Genomic DNA, 11,878 nt, shown 5'->3' with positions numbered 1-11,878 from the left:
CTTCCCAGGGATCCAAAGGCAGGTCCGTTTCCTGGTGAGCCCTGACTGACAGGCCATGCCTTCTCTCCTGCCCAGAAGCAGCTCAGAGCTGGGGAAAGCAGGACCAGAGACTTAGGGAGGCTCTGCCATGGCTGTAGGCACCCTCCCAGCCTATGGCCATGGAGCTGGAGGGCAGGCCACCCGAGTCCACAGGGTCCTGAGGTCAGCCCCACGGTTCCATCCACACCAGGCTCAGTCTGATGCCAGGGCCCAGGAAGAGGGGTGCGGAAGAGGTCTGGGAGGTGCCTTGGAGGGGCGGTGCACACCTGGGGACATAGTCATTATATGGGGAACAGAAGGCTGAGTGACTTGCCCACAGTCACATGCCTGGGAATTAAAGGGCTCTGCTTTGGTCTAAGCCTGTCTGAGTCCCAACTATTCTCATCTAGTTGTTTGAGTAGGTGTGGGCCACCGAGTACATGGCCCCCATGGGGGCTCAGGAAATACATGGGAGGAACCTGTGATTGGAAACTATGTGCTGGGCATATGCCTGTTGGGGAGACAGGTGGGGCCAAGGGGCCAGAGGCACCTTCCCGAGGCCCACGGGCTCTGGTTAGCCCAGAGGTGGGGAAGGAAGCCCAGGTGCTGAAATCTTGGCTTCTATTCCCAGGTGTTCAGGGAGTTTTGCCCAGAAGTGAAGTGTGTGTTGGGTGAAGACTCACATGTCTGTGTTGGCCTTTGTGTGGGGGGAGCTAGGGAGAGTGAGGATAGCTTTGTGCGCCTCATCTTCTCGGCTGAGGATCCAACCCACAGTTTTCCCAGGCTGAGAGAGGTTCAGCCAGTTTCCTGTGGACACACAGCATAATGTTGATGATGACAGTACTGATGATGATAATGATGGTGATGGTGATGATGGTCATAATGATGATGGAGATGGTGATGATGATGATGTGGAGGAGGATGGTGATGGAGATGATGGTAGTGATGGTGACAATAATGCTAATAGCTATCTTTTACTTTGTGTTTGCTATGCGAATTTGGATCCTGGCTCTTTTTTTTTTCTTTCTTTTTTTTTTTATCAGCTAAGTACTCTGGGCGAGTTACTTATCTTCTCCATACCGTAATTCCCTCATTGGGAATTAGGAGTGTTTGTTTGGGAAACCTGCTTCGCCATCTGTAAAATTGAGTACCTCAGATGGCTGCCGTGAGATTTAATAGGATGATGTGTGCAAAGTGCTGAGCGTACCGCCTGGCTCCAGGGAGATGCTCAAAACATGTCAGTTATTAGTGGGCTCTGGGCACTCGGTGCTTCGCACACCCCACCTCAGATTCTGGGCATTGTTGCTCGGCTCAGAAACCGAGGCTCAGAGAGGCCAAGACAAGCCCGGTCCACGTCCCTGCTGAGGGGTGAGGCTCTTTGGTTGTCTGTTTCTGCATAAAATAACCAAAATGTTGTGGCTTGGAATAACCAGCACCATTTGCTGTCTCTCACGATGGTGGGTTGACCGGGCTCGGTTAGGTGGTTCTGCTGCACCCGGTGTTGGCCGGGGGTGCAGCTGGGTGGGTGCTACGCTGGGGCTGGAATGCCCAGGTGCCTGCCTCACAGGCAGCCATTGGTGCTGGATTTCGGCTGAGGGCTCAGCAGCGGCTGGGCTGTCTGCTGAAATGCCTTGGTTTCCTGCCACTGGCCTCTTTACCAGGTGACATGGTGGCTGGGTTCCAAGGCGGTTCTGAGAAGCAAAGGCGAAGGCTGCGGGTCTCCTATGGCCCAGCTTTGGGGTTGACTCGGTGCTACTTCGGCTGCATTCTATTGTCAAAACGATCCCAGCGATGCCCAAGGTCAAGGGGAGAGCAGCAGATTCCGCCTCTGGGTGGCAGGAATGCCACGAACTTGCTGCCGTGTATCACCCACCAGTGGCCTGGAGCCCTGTGTGCTGCTGACCCAACACGGAATGGCTTCTGCGCGCCCCCCCTTCTCTTTCCAGCATCTGTGTGTGTGTGGTGGGGGGTGTAGAAGGGAGAAGGCCAAGCCTCTATCTCTTTCTGTGGCCCTCTCACCTCCCTCTCACCCTCTCCCCCTTCCCGGGTCCCTCATATTCTGGTCGTTCCCATGGTCCCATCCCTGGACCAGCCAACAGCCAAGCCAGGGACCTGGAGCTGGAGACTGCAGCCAGTGACCACCAGGGGGCAGCAGAACCAAAGGCCTGGGCGAAGCTGGGTCCCCAGGTGCCCGGCACCTGTAGGGCGAGGCTGGCCAGCGGGACTCATTTTTGCCAGACTTTGCACACTCCCAGCCATTCATCCAGAGCAGCCTGCTGCTCCCCTCTCTTATATAGGGTGACGCCAAGGGTGGGTCAGGACACCCGAGTGCCAGTTTTCTCTCCCTCTGTGACCTTGGGCAAGTTGCCCCTCCCTAGGCCTCCTGGAGCTCAATTTCCTCATTTGTACTGGGAGGTGGGGGATTGATGAGTTTCTGAACTGCACTGGTCTCAGAAGGCGAGCTTCCTCCACGTCTGGGGCCATTCCCTTGACTCCCTCTGTCATTATGTGGGATCTTAACAAGGAACGCCCAGGCAAGCTCCCTCAGGCCCCTCCCTGGTGGTCCTGCCGGTCCCTGGAGGACTGAGCTCCTCCTCAGCCAGCCAGGCCCAGGAAGTCCTATGTGCCCCCTGGCAGGACAGAGAGCCTGCATTTAAGCAGAACCTTCTCCTTTCTCTCCTGCCCTTTGCCCAGGAGACCTGTAGGACAGTGAGTGCCACCCGAGACCTCAGGCCACAGGTGCACAGCTTGGCTGGCCACTGCCACCTCTGGGGTCTCCCACTGCCACCTCCAGCTGCCACCCAGAGGGACCAGCTTGCAGCAGAACTTCCTACAGCATCTCCCAGAGTTCTCCCCCAGGCCAGGGCATCCTATAGGCAGCCCCGTGATATTTGCATTGCCATGTGCATTGTCATTTGCACACACCAGTTTGTATTGCACCATCTCTTCTCAAGCAAGGTCCTCAAGAGGCAGCCTGGCATAGAGGCAGAACAATACAGTCCCCAAGTCCTGGGTTCAAGTGCTCGTTCCCGGAGCCTCCATCCCTTCGTCGGCGAATGGGAAGACCCTTACCTCCTTCACGGAGGCAGAGTTGGCCGTGGGCTCTCACGCAGCAGCTGGCTCCCGAGGTTCCAGTCCAGGGCAGGTGCGGGTTTATGCCCTGGGGATGCAGTGTGACAAGGCGGGAAACAGACCATGAACAAGTCACCGACTTGTAAATAAGAAAACCTCAGATTACAGGGTGCTCCGGGGAGGAAAGAAGCAGGGCGAATGGGCGAGCCCGGCCCTCTGCCATGCTAACCAGCATCCTTGCCCCCGGGTCAGGTTGGCAGCAACCGACTGAGCCCACAGAGGCTGAGCCCCGTCCACTCACCTGCCCGGCCGGCAGCATCCAGGTGACAGGAATGGCCTTGGCCCTGTCGCTGAGGCCTTAGCCCCGCCTTCTCTCCAGGCCTGAGCCAGAAGTAGGGGTGGCCAGTCCAAGTGGCAGGGAGGACTTGGGGCCCAAGGGGAGGACCTCGGTGCAGGGGTGGGGCCATGGGGATGGCGATGTGTGGGGAGGGACTCCCAACCCAGGGCCCCTTTGCACACTCCCCAGAGAGAACCAGCCGAGACAGAACAGGTACAGGAGACGGGAGGGCACCATGGTGAGGCTCAGCTTGGTGACCACGGGACACCTGGCTCAGATCTGGACACTGCCCTGCTCAGGCCAGGGACCGCAGCCACAGGTGGACGCAGCCCTTCTTAGTCTATCTCCTCTCACGAGGATGCCCGGGTCACAGTAAACCCTAAGACCCTTCGCACACACAGTGCCCGCATCCGGGAGGTACCTCATAAATATGGGAGCTTCCCCGCCACCATTCTTCACCTCACCTTTGGGGCCAGTCGTCCCTGTCTGGCCCACTGTCTGACTAAGGCAGGGGGCAGCAGAGCAAAATTTGAGGAGGTACATTTTCAGGGTCTTCCCTGCTCACCCTTGGCCCAGCATCATTTCTTCCACAAGGTCAGATGCCCCGGGACAAGTGTTTAACAGGTATCAGCCTCTCACCAGTGATGCCCCCACTGGACAGAAGACTGAGGCCTGGAGAGGAGAAATGGCCCATCAGGTTCCCACGCTGGAGAAAGAAGCCTCTGGGAAGTAGCTCCAGCCTGGCCTCACCCCAAATGTGGAGGGTCTGCCCTTGACACAGCGGGGACCCTGGGGCACAGGTGGCCAGGCAGTGAAGGCGCTGAGATCCCGGGAGGATGCCCAGGAGGAATTCCGTCTCAGGGCATCTGATAGGACGGTTGGCCGCACATCTGCTGCAGGTTCACCCAGTGATGGGGGTGGGGCTGGGGCGACCCCAGCTCTAGGACAGGTGAGGGAACAAAGCCCTGGGAGGGTCTGCTGGGGTCAGACAGTCACCAATGACAGCAGCGTCCTCGTGGGGGTGCCCCGGGACCCCTTTCCTTCCCCAGCCTCCCCTGCACCCCTGTAAGAGCGTCTTCCCAGTCGGAGGGGCCGGAGGCCAGGCCGGGTCATTTCCTGGCCCAGCCCAGCCCCACCTCTCACCTCTTGCCCATAACTCAGGGCTGGGACATTGATAAGCAACTCATTGCACGTCAAGTCTCTATCAGCGAGCGGGAGCGACTGGCTGGAACCCTTGTCTTTCAAGGTTCAGAGAGAAATAAAAATAGATGGGGGACAGGGAAAGTTATCATCTCCTTCCTTTTGTCATTCTGGCGGCCGAGCTTCGGGCTTCGCGGAGCTCCCCATCTGTCATGTTGTCACCAGGCTCTGGCGGGGGGCGGGGAGGGGGGACGGCTGGCTGCTGGGCGCCTGCCTCTGGCCATGCATTGGCTGTGAAAGTGCGAGAAGGTGCCAGATATACCTGGACCAGAGGTGGGCTTGGAGGGGGTGGGTGGAGGAGGTCCTACCTGCAGGGGCCAAGGAAACCCACAGCTCGACCTTGACGCTTCCCTCAGCACCTTCCCACCTGCACTTCAGTGGCCAGGGCTTCTTTGTTCTCATTCACTCACTCACTCACTCATTCGTTCACTCATTCACTCACTTATTCATTCATTCGCTCATTCATTCATTCACTCATTTACTCACTCGCTTATTCATTCCCTATCAGGAGCTCAATTAACACATTTATTGAGCAGGGATGACAGAACCAGTCTCAGGTTTATCCTTGTCACTTGAACATCAGCTTAACCAGGATCACAGGTTGTAGAGACTGTGGTCCATTCACATAAGTTGCCTGCGACCTGGGCTCCAGGAAGGTTTTTTGGGGGTTTTTTTTGGCCAATTCTCTCATCACCCTCCCTCCCCCTAAGTAACCCCTCTACTATATTAAGGCCTCTCTTTTGTCTGGCATGTGTCTTTGCAATAAATGCCTTGCTCTTTCCCGTGCACAGAAGTTTCTGCTTTAGGAAATATGTATAGAGGGCTGATGTGCCTAAAGGAATGCACTCGGGTCCTGTGCACGCAGCTTTAGGGCTTTTCTGGAAGTGGGCCCACCCATGTGACCAGCCCCTCCCCCCGCCCCCCCATCAGGAAGCAGGGAATAACCGGCACCCAGTGCCCCAGTCATGCTTCCTTCCATGTGTTTGACTTCGCAGGGGTGGGTGCGCCAGTCTCTCTTCCTGTCTCGTACCTGGGTTTCCTGCACTGGTTTCAGGGGCACCTGAGTCGCTGGCTGACCACACTCACTCACAGCCCTGGAGTGCCCGCTGTGCCTGCCTGCCTGCCACGCGCTCATCCCCACTCCCTCCTGGCCTGCCGTGATTTCTGAACTGGCCAGGCCTGTTCTGACACCAGAGCCTTTGGACGTGCTGGTCCTCTCTCCCCGTCCCAACCTGCTTCTCGCATCCGTCACAATGCTCTCTCCTTGCCAGCAGCTTAGACTTGGGAACTGCCCTGGGCAGCAACCTGCCTCCCTAGTTATTGTCTGTCCCCTTGTGCAGGTTGTGGAAGGGATAAAAGGTACCAGCTCCCACCAAGAGGGGACATGAGCTTGGGCGGGGGGTGGCGGGGTGGGGGGGAGGGACAGAGGCTGGGCTTTCCTCTTCACACTGCATCCCAATGCCCCTGGGCGGGCAGGTGGGCGGGCGGGGCCTGGCACCCCGCAGTGGCTGGGTTTTTGCTAAGTGACAGAACCACAGACATCAGGCTGCACTCACAGCCTCCCCTTGCTTGTGGATGTTAACTGTCTCTCCATGTGTCTGTCTGCTTGTCCAGCTTGCAAGCTCCCCGGGGCCGGAGCCAGGGCCGGGCTTCAGCTCCCAGGCCAGCTTCAGGGCCCCTGATCAGCAGGCCGGCCCTGCAGGTGTTCTGTTAACCTCGTTTCGAACCAGCTCCGCCGGAGAGAAATACATTTTAAAACCACGTGCGATTTAAGGAGAGTTTAATCTGCATGTCTGGGATTCATTAACACGTAGATCATCAAATTAAGGTTTGCTCACAGCTGCTTGACATTGGCAGGGCCTTCGGCGTATCTTTAGTAAGTGCCTTTAAATATTATTTCTTTCTTATAATTCCAGGGCCGGCTTTGGAGCACTCCGTTCTTCGAATAGGAACCTGACGCACAAGATGAGGGGGTGGCAAGACCCATCCCTGCAACGGTGCTGCTGGCCTGGGGAGGTCGGCCCGGAGCCATTCAGCTGTTCTCTCCGTTTCTGCTCACCGACCGGCTCTGGCCCAAACGGCCCGTCTCCATGGTGAGTGTTCCTTGTTTGGCTCTTTCGTGGGCCCCATCGCTCTTCTTCTGGGCGGGGCAGCCCTGATGCCTACCCTGCTCCAGGGATCCGCAGGGACTCAGGCTTGACCCGTGAAAGCACGGCCCTCCTGGGCTGCAGTCACGGGTCTCCTGCAGCTCCAGGGCCCAATCCGGGGACTGCAGTGGAGGGAGGCAGCTCTTTTCTGCTGGGACCTGAGACCTCGAGCTGTGGGGCTTGGGGCTGGAGCCTCCAGGCACCACGTGGGGCCTGAGGATGACAAAGGTTGACAAGCAAAGCTGAGAGCTGGAGAGAGGCGGGGCGGCAGCAGGAAGGCCTGCCCTTGGCCACCACTATGGTTTGGGTCGTATCCCCCCACCCCGGTTCCTATATTGAAGGCCTATCCCCCAGCGGTTCTCAACCTGTGGGTCGCGACCCCTTTGGCGGCCGAACGACCCTTTCACAGGGGTCGCCTAAGACCATCCTGCATATCAGATATTTACATGACGATTCATAACAGTAGCAACATGACAGTTATGAAGTAGCAATGAAAATAATTTTATGGTTGGGTCACAACATGGGGAACTGTATTTAAAGGGCCAGGAGGTTGAGAACCACTGCTAGAGCCTCCGAATGGGACCTCATTTGGAAATAGGCTTGTTGCAGGTGCCATTTGTTGGGGTCATACTGGAGGAAGGGGGGTGCTTAATTGAGGCAATATGATCGGTGTCCTTGTTGCCGGAAGCCAATTCCAGCATGTCAGCAAGGGCTGAATCATCTGGAGTGGCTGAAGGGCATTTCCCCAAACCTGAAAAGGGATGATTGCTTGCTGCCAGACAGCTCAGGGCATCTTAATCTACATGTTATTGCCTCCTACTGGCCAAACACCTGAACAGCTGGTAGGCTAATTCTCCCCATTCTGACTATGGATTGTGTATACAGAAACCTGACCCTTTGAGGTGTATATCTCCACCTCGCCTCAGGACAATTTGTGTTAATAAATAGCAAGGGGTCCTGAGACTAAGGAGATCTTAGTTTCTTTAGCTAGGCTTCTTGGACCCCCAAATGCCTTTCAAAATTATGCTTCATCTCTGGACTCTTTATTAAGTTACACAAAGCCCTTCTCCAGATTGCTGAACCCTTCTTCATGCTGGAACAAGAACCCCGGCACTTGTAAAAAGGGGGCGCTGGGGTGTGGAGACACAGAGGGAAGGTGACGTGAAGACACGGGAGGAAGACGGCCGTCCACAAGCCAAGGAGAGAGGACCAGGTTCCCCCTCTCGGCCTCGGAAGGAGTTGGCTTGCTGACCTTGATCTTGGACTTCTGGTTTCTAGAACTGAGAGGCACTAAGTTTCTGTTGCGTAAGCCCCCAAGTCTGTGGTCTGTTGTCATAGCAGCCCCAGCAAACCCCCTGTGAACTTTTTCATCATGAAAACCAACCTATCATTTTTCTATCTTTATTTTGTCCCGTAAGCCAGTTTGTGTTGAGTCTTTCATTGAATCCAAGGATAAAAGACTTATTTGAACATCACTGTTCCGCTTAAAATCTGTTTATGGTCCATATGTCAAAGATCCGCTGCTGTATAAGACGCTACTCCAGGCCGAGTGGCATACAACAAAGACCACCGTTGATTTTGCTCATGAAATACAGCTTAAGTTGAACATGGACGTGGTTTGTCTCTGCTCAGTAAGGCATCAGTGGGCGGCTCAACGGGGACCGATGGGTCCACTTTCAAGATGGATCACTCACCTGGCTGGAAGGTGGCTGCTGGCTGTTGGCTGGGAGGTCAGCCCAGGCCCTGGATTCCTCTCATGTGGGCTTCTCCACAGGCTGCTTGAGCTTCCTCCTAGCATGGCGGCCGGGTTCCAAGATTAAGTCTCACAAGAGTGAGCAGGGTGAAAGTACGCGGCCCTTTTGTGATCTACTCAGAAGCCACACGGCATCGTTGCCACCGTCCTCTCTTAGTAGAGGCTGTCACAAAGATCCAGCCAGATTCAAGGGGAGGGGACACAGAACCCACTTACCTTATGGGAGGAGTGTCCATGTCACAAGGCAAGAAGAGGAATGGAGGGAGAGCTGCAACCGTCCCTGGAAATTGCAATCTGCCACAGGCCATACCCTCTATGATGCCATTTATATGAAAGCCAAGAACAGACAAAACTAACTGATGATGGTAGGAGTCAGAATAGAGTTACCCTCGGGGAAGGTAATTTTGACTGGAGAGGGACACACGGGGAGCTCTGAGGGGGCTAGGAATGGCCTGAGCCTCGACATGGGGGGATTACATGGATGTAGCTATGTGAGCATGTCGTTGAGCTGTTCATTCAAGTTCCACACTCCCATGCATTTTATACCTCAGTGAAAAACATCTTTAAAGGCATGTCACAAACAAAACCCAGCCTCATTAATACGGATGGAAACAGCCTCTGCTGGATCCCAATGATCCAAGCGGCTTGGCTGGTGCACGGGGCCCATTTAGACCCGGCCCGGCCTCCGGTTGTCACTGCGCCCTGGCTCCTCCCGGACCACACAGACGGTCCCTGCCAGACCTCTGGAGCCTGTTGGGAAGAAGATGGATGGAACTATTAATCTGCACAGTCTAAAGGTGAATGCAAAGGGCAGCCATGGCTGGAGATGACGCCCCGACCTGGCTCCAGCTCACAGACCAGGGGGGGGGGGGGGGGGGGGGGGAGCGTCGGCTCCTCCATGGACCTCGCCAAGCAGCCGTCCCTCAGGTTGGCTTTGGGGCCCCTTCCCATCCCCTGCCTGCTCCCTTGTGACTTCATTCCTCTCCTATGTCACCAGTTCACTGCATGGACAGGGCACGTCCTCCCCTCCTCGAACCTCCATTTTCCCATCTGTGTATTGGGACCATGGGAACAAGCGGTCCCCAGGAGCCCCTCCTTGTGGCTTGAGCACTCTCCATTCAGCCGCCAGGTCTCCCTGCCTCCTACCCCAGCACCTTGTCTGCCCCGTCTCCCTATTTCTGCTTCCCACCAGGATGCTCTCCCCTGCCAACCCCCATGCGGCCTTGTCTTCAAGAGTTTGCAGAAAGCTGTCAGAGATATCGCCCCGATTCACCCCAAGTTTCTCCAGGCTGGTCGTCCGTCGTGTAGCTCCCCGTGACCGTGGTCTGGTCTACACGGAACTCACTAGTTTGCACATTCCGGACGGAATGCTGGGACAGTGACGGGATGCTTCTCCCATTGGGCCCAGGATCCCAAGGGCAGGGCTGTGTCTCTGCCATCAGAACGCCGGTGCCTCAGGCCAAGGGCCCATCTTCTCCCTCCCAATAGGTTCCGGTCCGTGGCCCATTGGCCCCCAGGGTTCTGAATCCAGCCTGCAGAATGTTCTGTTCGCCTCATCCGGCACATTTCCTTTTTAATTGTTGAATTCCTTACCAACACTGATTTCACATAAAAATCTAGATATTCCTCTTTAAAATGTATTGCAAGCGCTGATGGCCCCAGGCTTGCATTTCCTTCGGTAATGATGGGCAGGAGGCCTAGGAGCTGCCCTGAGGGTGGGGAGGTCAGCTTCAGTACCCCCGGCACCCCACCTCAGCGGGCCCCTCCCACTCCCAGGTACCTGCCCAGGGCTGGAGGCGTAGGGTCTGCAGTCCGGGCTGTGGGTCCCAGGTGCTTGCTGGCTGCGTAGCTGTCAGCCCAGGGTGGCTGTGTGGGGAGAGTGATTCCAGAGATGATGCAGGGACGAAGGCTTCTCTCCTTGTCTCTGCCTCATTAGGATCTAACAGGCTGGATCAATGCCTTTTAAAATTAGATACATACCGACTGCTTCCTGCATCAGGAACAGCCTGTGCCAACATGGAATGCTTCTCTAACCTAGAACTTGCCTTTGGGAAAATTACGTTGAGGAAGGATGGAGGGAGAGGCACCTTTATCCAGTAATGACTTCTAGGGGGCTTTCCTTCCCGTGTGCCAGGCACTGAGCCCGGGGCCATGGATGCCGCAGGGAGAAAACCCCAGTCACCATCTCATGTGGCTCTGGGTCACATCCACTCAGCTCCTCAGCTTAGGCAGAAAAGGCCCAGAAAGGGCGGACCGAGTCCTCAAGGTCACCCAGCAGAGGTGGACAGAAAGCCTGCACTGCTTCTCAGGCCTCCTGCTTCATCCTCTCCCAGCCACATGGCTCACTTCCGCCCCCCAGCCCCCATGGAGCCCCAAACACACTGGTCCCCTCGCTCTCCTCTTCATCTCCTCTTCAAGTTCTGCTGCTCCATCCTTGCTTTTAGCCAATGGCAAGAAGTTGGGGCTCATCCAGGTGGGGCTGGGGGCTGCTCAGAGCTGAGAGCTGGCCCTTCTCGGGCAGTTTCCCAGGATGCCCTGCCTACCTATCAGAGGTGATGGCTGTCTCAGTGATGGAGTTTAGCACCATCCCACACGTGGATGCTCGACAGACACCGCGTGGCAGCAGCCAGGCTGGCTGATGGCTCTTTTAAAGGAATGGGCTTAGAGCAGGGCCCCAGGCTGTTAGCAGGGACCTGCCCTTTCTGCAAATACAGGCGAAGTGTCACTCTGGCCGCCTCTGGGGCTAAGCCAGGCTTGGTTTTCAACTGCAGCCACAGAACCTTGTTCTGAAAAGGAAGAGCTAGAATTCCTGGCCGCTCTGCAGATGTGCAATAAACAGCTGGACCTTCAGCACACCGCCTGCACCCTTCCGTCTAGAGACCGGTCCCTGGACAACCGGGTTTGAGCCTCCAGACATTTTGCAAATCGCTAGCAGTGAAACTCAACCAACTCCCCGAAAAGCCTTTGGTTGCGTTCAAACTCCTGGGTATACTGAAGCCAGCCGGACAGGTTCTGGCCAGCAGCTGCTGAGTTTGAAGCAGGCTGATGTAATTGGCTCAGCAACCATGGCTTGTCTAAATAAAAGAATAAGTGATGACAGCTACTGTTTACTGAGCATCTGCTATGCGCCAGGCACCTTTGTGCATCGAAAACTTGCAAGGTGGGCATCAACACCCCCATTTTCCTGGGGTTGAAGCAGAGGTCCAGGGAGGTCAGTGCACCTGCCCGAGGTCACACAGCAGGTCAGCGAAGAGCCCAGATTTGATCCCAGGTCTCTCTGATGCCTTCACCCTTGTTCTCCTCTCAGGGGGTGCTCAGGCGGCCAGATAGAGGCTGTGCAGACCTGTCACT

This window comes from Myotis myotis, unplaced genomic scaffold (genome assembly GCF_014108235.1).
Source record: "Myotis myotis isolate mMyoMyo1 unplaced genomic scaffold, mMyoMyo1.p scaffold_m19_p_2, whole genome shotgun sequence".
NCBI classification, from domain to species: Eukaryota; Metazoa; Chordata; class Mammalia; order Chiroptera; family Vespertilionidae; genus Myotis; species Myotis myotis.
Note: the sequence above shows the minus strand (reverse complement) of the source record.